Genomic DNA, 12151 nt, shown 5'->3' with positions numbered 1-12151 from the left:
CAATTTGAGATCAATCTAAACAGGATATGAAAATTGAAAAAAAAAGTAATTTACTATCATTCATCTTTATTTCAGTCATTAAACCAATCATAGATTGGACAAAAAGAGTAAAGAGAAATAATCAGAAATGCAACTATTCTACTTAGAAATATACCGATTTAGATGGTGAGAGGAATTAGAAATATCTTTTTTAAATGGGTGATTTGTACTTCATGCCATGCAAATCAATCAAACAAGAACCCCAGTTCAGCTTTTCTGATAGCACTGAGGTTTTGGTGGTTCATTTTTCTTCATTAATTTTGAAATCTCAGCTCCATAAATCAGGGATTTTTATATCTCTCCTGTCTTTTAAGTATTCTCAAGTAAGATAGCTTACTCTATTGCACTGTATTATAGATGGAAATTATAGCATGCAGTTTGCTTTTAACTTGATAGTTGTGATTTTTAAAAGATTGTTAATTATTCAGATAGAAGATGTGATGAATAAGAACTCACACCAGCAGAATATAAATATGCATTTGAAATCTTTTATCATTTAAAAAATACATTGTCCAGCACTGAGATCAATGAGCTGAAGAATACTGATGCCACATATAAGTAATCATCAGATGGCATTAATTGGTTACCCACTGAGTGAGCCACTGCACATAATAAACTTGTAACATTTTTAATAACACGAGACAGAGATACAGGCTGTGTTCCATAGAAGCTCAATGTCTACATCAGACTTACCTATCAGAAAACATTTATTAAATACTTTCTATGTGCCAGACATTATGAGAGATACTGAAGATACAAAGATAAAAATGAAGCCATCATTTAAATCCTGGCAATAAGGGCTTATATCTTTGTGTAGAGCATTAATCAGGATTCTCTAAATCTATTTTCTTATTATTCATGTGGTTTTGGAAATGTGTAAAATGAACCCCAAAGCCATTTTAGGCTAATTACTTATTACAGCTTAAATTGGAAGGAAGTAACCCCAATATGACACCTGTCCAGAGGAAGAGCCAAGAAATAGATGGATAGAGATGAAGGAGACAAGAAAAGGGAAGAAAGACTGATTATTGTGCTACTGTTAATATCTTGGCTCTGGAGTAGAAGTAAATGTATGACAGAACCATATTAAAATGGGCCTCAGAAATAAAAATTTTCCAAAGACAATATTATTCATTGTGTTGAGCCTACTGAGTCACAGTGGTCAACTTGTAGACTACTAATTTTTATGCCTTTTTTATGTTCTAGGCTATATTCACAACTTGCTGGGGTTTGTCCCTCTCAACTAAACCAGAAATATCTCTGAAGCTGGTCATTTTAGTTTTATTTCCAAATAAACAAACAAGATAAATTTTCAATTCTAACACTGAGGAACTGTTTTTGAGCCTATGGAATCTAGGACATTATATCCACTATAAAGTTTGGATCCAGTTCAGTCCCAGGATCCCATTTTATACAATATATAATGAGAATTGGAAATCCTAGCAATAGCAATTAGGAAAAAAAAGAAATAAAAAAGAATCAGAATAGAGAATGAGATAATAAAAATGATTTCTTTTTGTAGATAATATGGTATTTAGGAAAATCTCAATGATTCAAATAAAAGTTAGTTGAAACAATAAATTTAGCAAAGTAGCAGGTTGTAAAGTAAATCCATACCAATCATCAGCAATCCTATAGATCACAAACAAAACCTTTCAAGAAGAGCTGGTAAGAGATGACCCATTTAAAATTGCTCTAGACAGTATAAAATATCTGGGAATACACGTCAAAACAAACTTAGACTCTCTTTTCTAACACTCTAGGTTATTAAATCCTTACCCCACAATTTGTTTTTCAGCTTAGATTATGATTCATGTCTAGGGCTTCTCTGAAAAAAAAAAAAGTTGGGTGTGACTAAAGAGATACTATGTGATTTAAGCATTCAATAGGCATTTATTGTGCTAGCTATATGGATGCAGTGATAGAGTGCTGAGCTTGGAATCAGGAAGACCTTAGTTCAAATATGGCCTCAGACACTTTACTAGATGTGTGATGATGGGCAAGTAATCTAACCCTGCTTGTCTCAATTTCCTTATCTGTAAAAAGAGGGGAGAAGGAAAAAGAAAACCATTCTGATATCTTTGCCAAGAAAACTCCAAATGGGATCACAAAGGATTGGACGAGACTGAAATGATCAAACAGCAGCAAAAGGTATTAATCGCCACATAAAAATGTTAAATATAAAAGACTCAAATTGCACATTAACAGATTGACTCAAAACAGGACTTAGCAACAATTTATAACTGTTGGTTATAATCTGCTGGGAGGTTGATATTTAAACCTCAGTAGAACATAAAATAGTTTGCAGAACTGCTAACTAGACATTTTACATTCTACCTTGTATCTGCACTATCCAAACATGTGTAAGTCTACTGGTAAAAATAGAAGTCTTCAATCAATCCTTTTGCTGGTAGCTGTCCTCTTTCAGAGTGCTGGAATAGTGACTCCCTACTCTTCCACTGCAACCATTCAATTCTGACCAAATGGAACCCAGAACCTTTCCGACCTCTCAAATTCAAATCACCTCCTTAGTCTGGAAATTACTTGTTCACCTAAGATCAGGAAATAACAAATACAAAAGAGGATAACCAATCCAAGGCTCAGTCTTCCCTAGGAAGTGCATATTATCATGCTTGTATAAGAGGCTGATGTAGGGAAAGGTCACCAATTTTCCTGAAAGATAGTTTGTAAGACTGAGGGAAACTTTACTCTCTTTAAACACTGAAGCCAGTAAGGAGATTCTTTGTCATTCCAAAGTGCAAACTGTTTACTCTTGAGTTACACATGGCCAATAGCATGTTCTAAATTTCCCGTATAATTGATCAGGACCAGGAAGGGCAACTCTGTGTATACTCCATGAAATTGGCCCCTATTGGCTTTTTTAACCATTGCTACATAAAAATATCAAGAATAGCAAAGAATTTGAAGAGTATTATTTTGTCCCTGGGGAATAACTGCATTACCTGCTTTAAAGGGAATAGGAGATAAAGTCTGTAAACACTAAAAAAAATCCAGGGAGATAACCTTGTACAGTGGGATAGTTTAAGAGGGAAGATCAATCAACTGGAGTAAAAAAATATAGGCTCAAATCCTCAGTGTGAGATGAACATGAGACTCACTCAATGCTTGGCACAAGACAAAAAGAAATAGACTCTACCTGTGCAGGGAGTTTATGCTGTTCTTTCTGTGTGACTGAGGATAGAATATATTTTCTCTTGTTTCAGTTTTTTCATTTTAAAAATAGGGTAGTTCTCAAAGTAATTACCACTATGCTGTTGTGGGGAAAGTGCTTTAATAGAAGCAACTGTGTTATAGAGAAAAATAGCAGTGGACTTAGAAAGGACAGAAGTTAGAAAATTGAGACTTGGATCCCAGTATTGTGAAACTTTCTGCAGACACAGACTTTTCTGTCTTTTCCCAGTCCATAAAAATCAGTATTATAATAATACTAAGATTACTTACCTCACATGGTTATTCTAAAGATCAATGTATCAGTCAAGTAGAATTTATTATTTTTACTAAGTGTCTCACACTATGTTAAGTGTCGGGGATACAAAAAAATGGTTAAAAAATACAAATAAAAAAATGACAAAACCTCAGTTCCTGATCTCAAGGAGTTCACATTCTAATAAGAGAGGTAATATGCAAACAGTTATGTGCAAACAAGCCATATAGTGGATAATTTGGAAGTAGTGTCAGAGAGAAGGCATGAAGATTATGGGGATGAGGAGGAGAGAGTTGCAGACATGCAAAAATTACATACATAACAGCCAGTGAAATTGCTGTAGGTAAAAATCTGTGTAAAGAACTTTGTAAACAAAGCATGATATAAGTAGCAACTCTTATTAAATTGTGCTAAGTTCTGTAAATGTGAATTATTTTATTGATAGGCAGTTTGGGGCATTGGTTGGAATGGTGAACTTGAAGATCAGAGCTACAGTTTGTCAGAGAACAGAGGTTCACATCCTACCTCTGACATTACTTTGTCATCTTGGATAAATTATCTAATCTCTCTGGATCTTGACTTCTTCATGTGTAAAATGAGAAAGTTGAACTAGATGATCTATGAAGTTCTTTTCTGTTGCAAACCTATGATCCTAAATTCTAGGTTCAAATCTTGCCCCTGACATTAAATGTATGGTGCTAAGTGAATCAGTCCATTTCCATGTGCCTCTACCAAATAATGGAATCTGCTATGTTAGTAGTACAAAGAGTCCCTTACAATGATGATGATATCACAGAGCTGCATTTGCTCCATTCCCTTTGTTCTTTATTACTTGCTGCTCTCAGGAGTTCCTTAGATGTCCCTGATGGAAGCTGTTGAGTGAACATATATAAGTAGCTACCCAATTGCAGGTTTTTCATTCACTACCTGCACACATGTAAGATAAGACTTTGCTTTCTCCTGATCCTTCTTTTTCAAGACTGGCCTATGTCTCTTTGATTTGAAGTCCATCCAGGGCATTTGGTCAAAGGGACTTACTTTCTCCCTGACTTCAAGAGCCTAGTCTGTTGGCTGCTGATTGTTGTTTGCATCAGTTGGGAAATCTTAGTGCTAGAAATTACAGTTCAGAGCCATTTTTCTGCCCTCCATGTTTTCAGTCACCCTACTTGTTACTACTCCAATCCCATCTTGGAATACCAAGGCTAGAAGTCAATTAATTTCTCTATCTTTCTATTATCTAGAAAGTGAGGGTCTCAGTGGTCTCTAAGGTTCCTAATTTTCTCAAGTTATCAACTTAAGGCTCTGCTATTACTCAACCCTCAAAGGTCCCAGTGTATAAAATCCAACTTCTTAAACTGTGACTCATGATTCTCATGGGGTCTTGTAACTGAATGTGGGGGTCATGAAATTATGATTCATTATCACTAAATGTTTGGCTTGTATACCTGTTTTACATACTTATGCACCTGGAGTCACATAAAAATTTCTTGGATAAAAAGGGGTTGCAAGTAGAAAAAGTTTAAGTAGCTCTGGTATAAGGGAAGGGTCTTTGTCCAGAAATGCACAGCCCAGTAAAGCCTAGCAGTGATCCATTCCCAAAGACAATTCTAGGGTCCCTATCAGCTGTAGATCTATGAGAATAAGGTCAGTCTTTTATCTTTCTGCATTTCTCTAGTCCATAGTCCAGTACTATGGCATATAAGAGACATAATAGACTATTTGGACACACAAAGATTTTTTGAGGGAATGAAATGGCTTCTTCTTGTGGAAAATATCATGGAGAGACAGTTAGATGGCACAGTGAATAGAGCACTGGTCCTGAAGTCAGGAGGACCTGAGTTTAAATCTGGCCTCAGAGATTTAATACGTCCTAGCTATGTGACCCTGGACAAGTCACTTAACCTCAGCTACCTCAGCAAAAAAAAAAAAAAAAAAAAAAAAAAAAGTTAAATTAAATAAAGGAAAATATTACAGATATACCAAATCAATGTTTAGCTCTTACTATGTGCTAAGCACTAGGGATACCTGACAGTACCAGTACTTCAGGAGCTCACATTCAAACTGGGGAAGCCAGCATGGAAACATTAGGTACATACAAGATATAGAGAGGATAAATTGAGGAGGACCAACAAAGAAGAGACATTAACACTTGTCATTAAACATTTATTAAGCACCTATTATATGCCAGACATTGAGCTATGTGGCTGAGGAATTCAAAGAAAAAAATAAAAGACTAAACTTTTCCTCATAGATCTACACTTGGCAGGGACCCTCAAGGTCATTTAGTCTAACTTTTCTGTCATTCTAATTATCTCTCTATCCATGCATTTGTTTGTTTGTTTTTGTTGTTCAATAATTTTACTTGGGTCTACTCTTTATGATTCCCTTTGAGGTTTTCTTGGTAGAAATACAAGAATGTTTTTCTGTTTTCTTCTCCAGTTCACTTTACAGGTGAGGAAACTTAGGCAATGATTGTTAGGTGACTTACTAAGGGAAAGTTTCTGAACTAGAACTAGAAAGTATCTAAGGCCAGATTTGAATTCAGGAAGATGGATCTTCCCTAACTCCAAGACTGGTACTCTATCCATGGAATCACCTAGCTGTTCTAAGATTCATCTTCTTGAGTTCAAATCTTACCTCAGATACCTTTTAGCTGGGTGATTCTGTGCAACTCAGTTCCATTTGTCACAGTTCCTCTTCTGTAAAATGAACTGGAGAAGAAAATGGCAAATTATTCTGGTGTCTTTGCCAAGAAAAGACCTGAGATTATAAAGAGTTGAACATGACTGAGAAAGACTGAATAATGAATATGAGTCTTCTGGCTTCAGTCGCTGTGCTCTTATCAACTTTGCCAGTCAGGCTCAGAGAGTCAAAATGACTTCAGGCAAAAGAAAAAAAAAATCACTTTACCTCACTTCCTCTCTTGTCTGCCCTCTTCTTGACCTTAGATGAAATATCCTAAGGTGTTTAGTAAAGCCCCAAATTACATTTGTATTTTTTTTCCATTGTATACCTATGTTGGGAATGATCTGAGTTCTTGAAATATGAACACTATCTCATGCGATAAGCATTTATTTCTCAGCAATATTTGATAAATATACTCATTGTTTCCTGTTGAACTAAGTCAACTGAGACTCCCTAGGAGCCCATAATAACTACTTAGTATTTGCATTCAAGAAACTTAGAACCAAATCTCACCAACTGTATTCCAGCAAGTCACTTCATACCTCCTAAGCGAGAAGAAAATGTAATTAGGTAAATAAAATCCATGATGACTGCTTATTCAATGTGCACAATATGCTCTATTGTTGTGATTTATTAAAAAAAAAACATACAGGCAGTATCTAATTAATGCAATTCTCTTAATTTAACTTCCTTACTATTTTAGCAAGAAGTCGCCTGGATATAGTAGGAAGGTCCTGGACATGGAGTCTGGAGACCCATCTAAATCACTTAATAATTTGTTGTAGAACCATAGCCAAGTTACACAAAATCTCAGAACCTCAACAGAAAGAATGCTGAACTAAGCTGAGGAGACTGTGCCCTAAGCCTCAGTTTCTTCATCTGTAAAATGAAGATTTTGGCCAAACTTTGTGGAAAAAACCTTCGAGAGTCCTGACAGCTATAAATCCTATCCTATGATCTGCCAAATAGGGATGAGAATAATAGCTATAGCATTTATATATTGCTTTATGGCTTATGAAGTACTTTACATGAATTATCTCACTTTATCCTATTGCTATCCCCACCTTATGGATGAGGAAATACTGTATTTAAGACACCATTTATTGGCTTTATTTCACAATTAGGATATAACCTTTTCTCCTTGATATATAGTCATTTTCCCATGAGGACTTTTTACTGGGATTCATTTACCAGGATGGAGTGAGGCTGCACTGGTTTTTGTTATTGTTAAATAGATCCAAGAATTTTAAAATTTGAAAGGAATTTACAGATTATCTAATCTGAAGTAATTTGTTATACTAGATAATGGAAGAGCCAGATTTTGGAATTCTTGCACTATTTAGTCTGCCCATATAATTTTCAAAACCCTATCACTCTTTCATTTCTCTTTCTTCTTGCTTTTTCTTTGGAAAAATGAAAAGCATAGAGCCTAGGACACTGTCTCTCAGCTAAGAGATCTGAGCTCTGGACTTAAATGGATCAGGTTCAATTCTCAGGGAGCCTGACTTCTAAAATGAAGAGATTAGCTATCTGAGGTACTTTCTGGCTTATTGTACTCCAACCTCATATTCTTAGAAAAAATTTCTTAAAATTTGGTTTGGTTCATGGGTAAGGTATTTCCCAAAGAAATTAATAGGATTCCTTCTAGAAGGATACTTAATGTAGAAAGTTGGTATAGGACAGCTAATTATTTTCTCCAATGCACAAAAAAGTACTCCACTACACAAAAAAGAAACTAAGTGCTTAATTTCTCAGACACTTTGTAGGATTGATGACCATTTTTTTTTTCTTTTTACTTTCACTCAGTTCTATACTATTTGACTAGCCCCATATCTTCTGTCTAGCCAAGGCTTGCATGACGTTTTCTCCCTGTTGTTAATCAATTCTCTAAGAGCATAGAAGTAATAGGAATCAGCCCGGTGAGTCCTCAGAAGCCTCTCCAAATCCCAATGTAGCCAGCAAGGTTGAAAACATCAGGATTGCTATTTAGTCCCACATACCCCTTAACAAGGGGATCTTTCTTCTGGAAGGGGCCAGGAACATGCTCTATTTGCTTTGTGTGAAACATATGTCACCAAAAATGACTAAGGAACCGGCTTAGGTTTATATATGCTTCCTCAGAGGCCGAACCCTTCCCATCACTCACTCCCCATCTCCATAAATCCTCTTACCCATTCTTTTTCTTTCCTTTCTATTTTCTAAGGATTTTCTCTTTTCTTCCTTTTTATTTGCTATACTCTTTCTGCTTTCTTTTTTTATAGTTTGCCACTATTACACATATATTCCTCCAACCTAGCTTTATCTCAAAATCACAGTATCTTAGATATCTTTTAAGTCATTTAGTTTTAACTCCCTTTCTCAATATATGAATACCTTCTCTGAACTACTAGACAAGCATTTATCTAGATACTTTTTTGGTCACTTCCAGTAATGGGGAATTTACTGTTTCTGGAGTTAGTCCATTTTCCTTTTGGAGGTTCTGATTATTAATAATAACTTACATTTTTAAAGTTCCTATGCTGAACCGAAAATTATGCCCTTGGATCATTCAATCATTGGTCCTAATTCTGCCTTCTGGAAATATATAGAATAAGACTGATTCCTCTGTTATTTCACTATACTCCTATTTTAGGATAACTATATATTCTACACCCCCAACTCTTTCTTTTCTTTGTCTGCATCAGCAGTTCTCAAATTTTTGGTCTCAGTTTTTTAAAATTCTTTTTTACATTTTTAAAAATTATTGAGGTTTGTTGGAGGAAAAAGAAGAAGAAAAATAGAACCCTTGTAACAAATATGCATAATGAAGTAAAATAAGCTCCTATGTTTTCCACAACCAGAAATATTCTTAGGGGCTCTTTAGACTCTTAAAAATCATCGAAGACCTCTCAGAGATCTTTTTATGTATCTGGGTCATGTCTATAAATATTAACTATGTCAATATTTACTAAAACATCTTAGCATTATTATGAAAAAATTTTTGACCTTAAGGAGCCACCTGAAAGAATCTTGGGGACTTATAGAGGTTCCTGGATCAGACTTTGAGAACTACTAGGAAAATGATTTCAATTCCTTTAGCTGTTCTTATGATATGTTTTCCATCTATTCAATAGTCTGCCTGTCCTTTTCTGGACATGCTGTAATTTGTCAGGGTTCCTTCCAGATCTGAAAATGATTCTCTGGGTATGGTTGCATAATTAAATAATTTATTACCTCCTACTTCTTTAGTTTTTCATATATATGTATATATGTGTATATATATGCATATGTATATGTAATCACTATTATTATCTATATTATGTGACAGAATTTGTCCAGGGATCCTTTGATTGGGTACTACTGCCAAATCTAAAATCAATGAGGGAAAGATAGGGAAAAAATGTAGAAAATGTCAATGAGCTCAGAACATTAGTTTCTATGAGCTTGCATAGATTTTGCTTATATAAGTAGAATGATTATAAGGGAATTAAAAAAAACCAAATAAGGGAAGATAATGATTTGTAGAACAAATAATAGATAACAGAAGGGATCTGTATCAAGTAAAAGAGGAAATTAGCCAGTTAACACTAGAACTCTATAACTGACACCTCAAGCTTGAATTTGCAGAGAAGTGAAGGAGAAGAAACTGATTAAAACTGGGGTTATTGTTGATATTCCAGCTTGATTTTACAGATTCTAGATAGTTGTATGATGTCTTCATATTAAGCGTTTATAAGAAAGTTGATCCAGAAATAATCTTGTCACAATTGATTAATGTCTATTACATGCCAGGATTTATGTTTCATACTGGTGGTGTTGAGAGTATAAGTCTCAATCTTTATTCTTAGAGCTAGTTAGCTGGCTCAGTTGATAAGAGTGACAGACTTGGAGTCAGTAATACTGGAGTTCAAATCTAGCCTCAGACATTTATTAGTTTTATGACTTTGGGAAAGTCATTTAACCTTTTTCTGCCTTGATTTTCTCAATTGTAAAATGGGAATGGCATAACAACTTCCAAGGGTTGTTATGAGGATCAAATGACATAATATTGGAAAGTACTTAGCATGAAGCATTTAGCACATTTTTGTTATTGTTCAGTCATTTTTTCATTTATGGTCAACTCTTAATGATTTCATTCAAGATTTTCTTGACAAAGATATTGAGTGGTATGTCATTTCCTTTTTCAGATCATTTTATAGATGAAGAACTTGGGCAAACAGGTGAAGTGACTTGCCAGGTTCATATAGCTAGTAAGCATCTGAGACCAGATTTGAACTCAGAAAAGTGAATCTTCTTGACTCTATACCCAGGAGATGCACATCTCTACCTAGTTGCCCTTTGGTACATAACAGATGCTTAATAAGTGATTGTTGTCATGTATTCAAGAAACTTAGAATTGAGTTTAGTGAATATTCATGTGAAAAAATAAGGAAGAATACCAGGCAGCAAATAAGTATCAAATATATAGTAGATATAAAATAAATGTCATGGGAGTTTAGAGGACTCATCTATTCTTTTATCAGGCTTGTCTTTCTATTCAATTTTTCTACAATCATCCTTCTCTTCCAGTCACCAAAGTGAGGTTTTACTGGATTGTTGCTAAAATCCGCTAATTGATCGCTTCCTCAAGTCCCTTAAATCCATCTTTCACTCAGCTATCAGATTGATCTTCCTTAAGCACAAATCAAACCATGTCACCTCCTTATTCAAAAAGACCAATGGTTCCTTATTATCTTCCAGATCAAATATAAAACATTCTATTTGGCTTTTAAAGCCCTTTACAACTTGCACCCCCTCTCCACCTTATAAATTTCCTTATACTTTACTCCCCAGCTATACTTTGTGATCTGGTGACATCAATTTCTTTTGCTGTTCTTCACTCAAACCTTCCAATTCTGGAGAACCCCTGTTTCTGGAACTGACTCCCAACTCCTTAGAGTGCTTTGGTTTCATTCAGGTCTCGGCTACTATTTAACTTTCTTTAAGAAGTTTTTCTTATATTTAGAGTGTTTGTGTACAGTTGTTTCTCCTATATTGTACTGTGAGATCCTTGTGAGTAAGGTCTATTTTTTGCCTCTCTTTGTATCTACAGCAGTACCTGACACATAGTAGACATGTAATAAATGCTTATTTACCAACTACTTGTTTTATTTTTGTGTTCTCATCTTTTTTAGTTTAGTTTTATTTTTTTAATGGCTTTTTCAATGTAGGAAGCTTTGCATGTTTTTTTCTTACTTTTTTTTTTAATGAGATTTCTCTTTGTACTTAATGCCTCATTTTTAAACTTTCTCTTTATTATTTCCTCTTTGCATATCCATATCTCTGTGTGTATATATTTGCCTATGTATTCATTTATCTATCTCAGCTAAAGTCTTAAAATAGTTTACTACCCAGCAATTTTACCATTATATAAAGTTTTAAATTTTAAATTCCCCTATGAAATAGTGAAAATATTATTACCCTTGTTTTACAGATGAAAAAGCTAAAACTTGAAAACTTGAAAGTTATTTGCCCAAACTTTACAATTTACAAGCATGAGCCAGAATTTGGTGAATCTAACTTTATGATTCCACCATACCATTGCAACAATATGGCAGATAATGTACTTTCAATATGCTTCTGTTTTCTACATAATGCTTTTCTTATTTAAGAGAAGCAATATGGTGTAGTTCATAGAGCACTGATTCTGAGAATCAAACTTCTATTTAAAACCAAAAGATCATAATATAAGCTGCTAAATCCACTAGGTCTAGAGTGTTTATCCTCTCTCCCTAAAGATAGCCCAAGCTCTGGACCCATCCTAGAGAGTCTGACCTCTAAAGATGGGAGTCAGGCTTTGTCTTGTTGTCTCTAGCTTCACCCTAGAAACTGAGAGAAATCAATTAAAGCTAGGAATACTCAACTCATGTTTAGATCCTCCTCCAAAAAGATAGTTAATATATAACATAGATCAGGTATGGGACAGCTATTTACTTCCTCTACAAAAAAAGAAATGCTTAAAAG

The sequence above is a fragment of the Antechinus flavipes genome, chromosome 6, assembly GCF_016432865.1.
Source record: "Antechinus flavipes isolate AdamAnt ecotype Samford, QLD, Australia chromosome 6, AdamAnt_v2, whole genome shotgun sequence".
NCBI lineage: Eukaryota > Metazoa > Chordata > Mammalia > Dasyuromorphia > Dasyuridae > Antechinus > Antechinus flavipes.
This window is presented reverse-complemented; position numbering follows the sequence as displayed.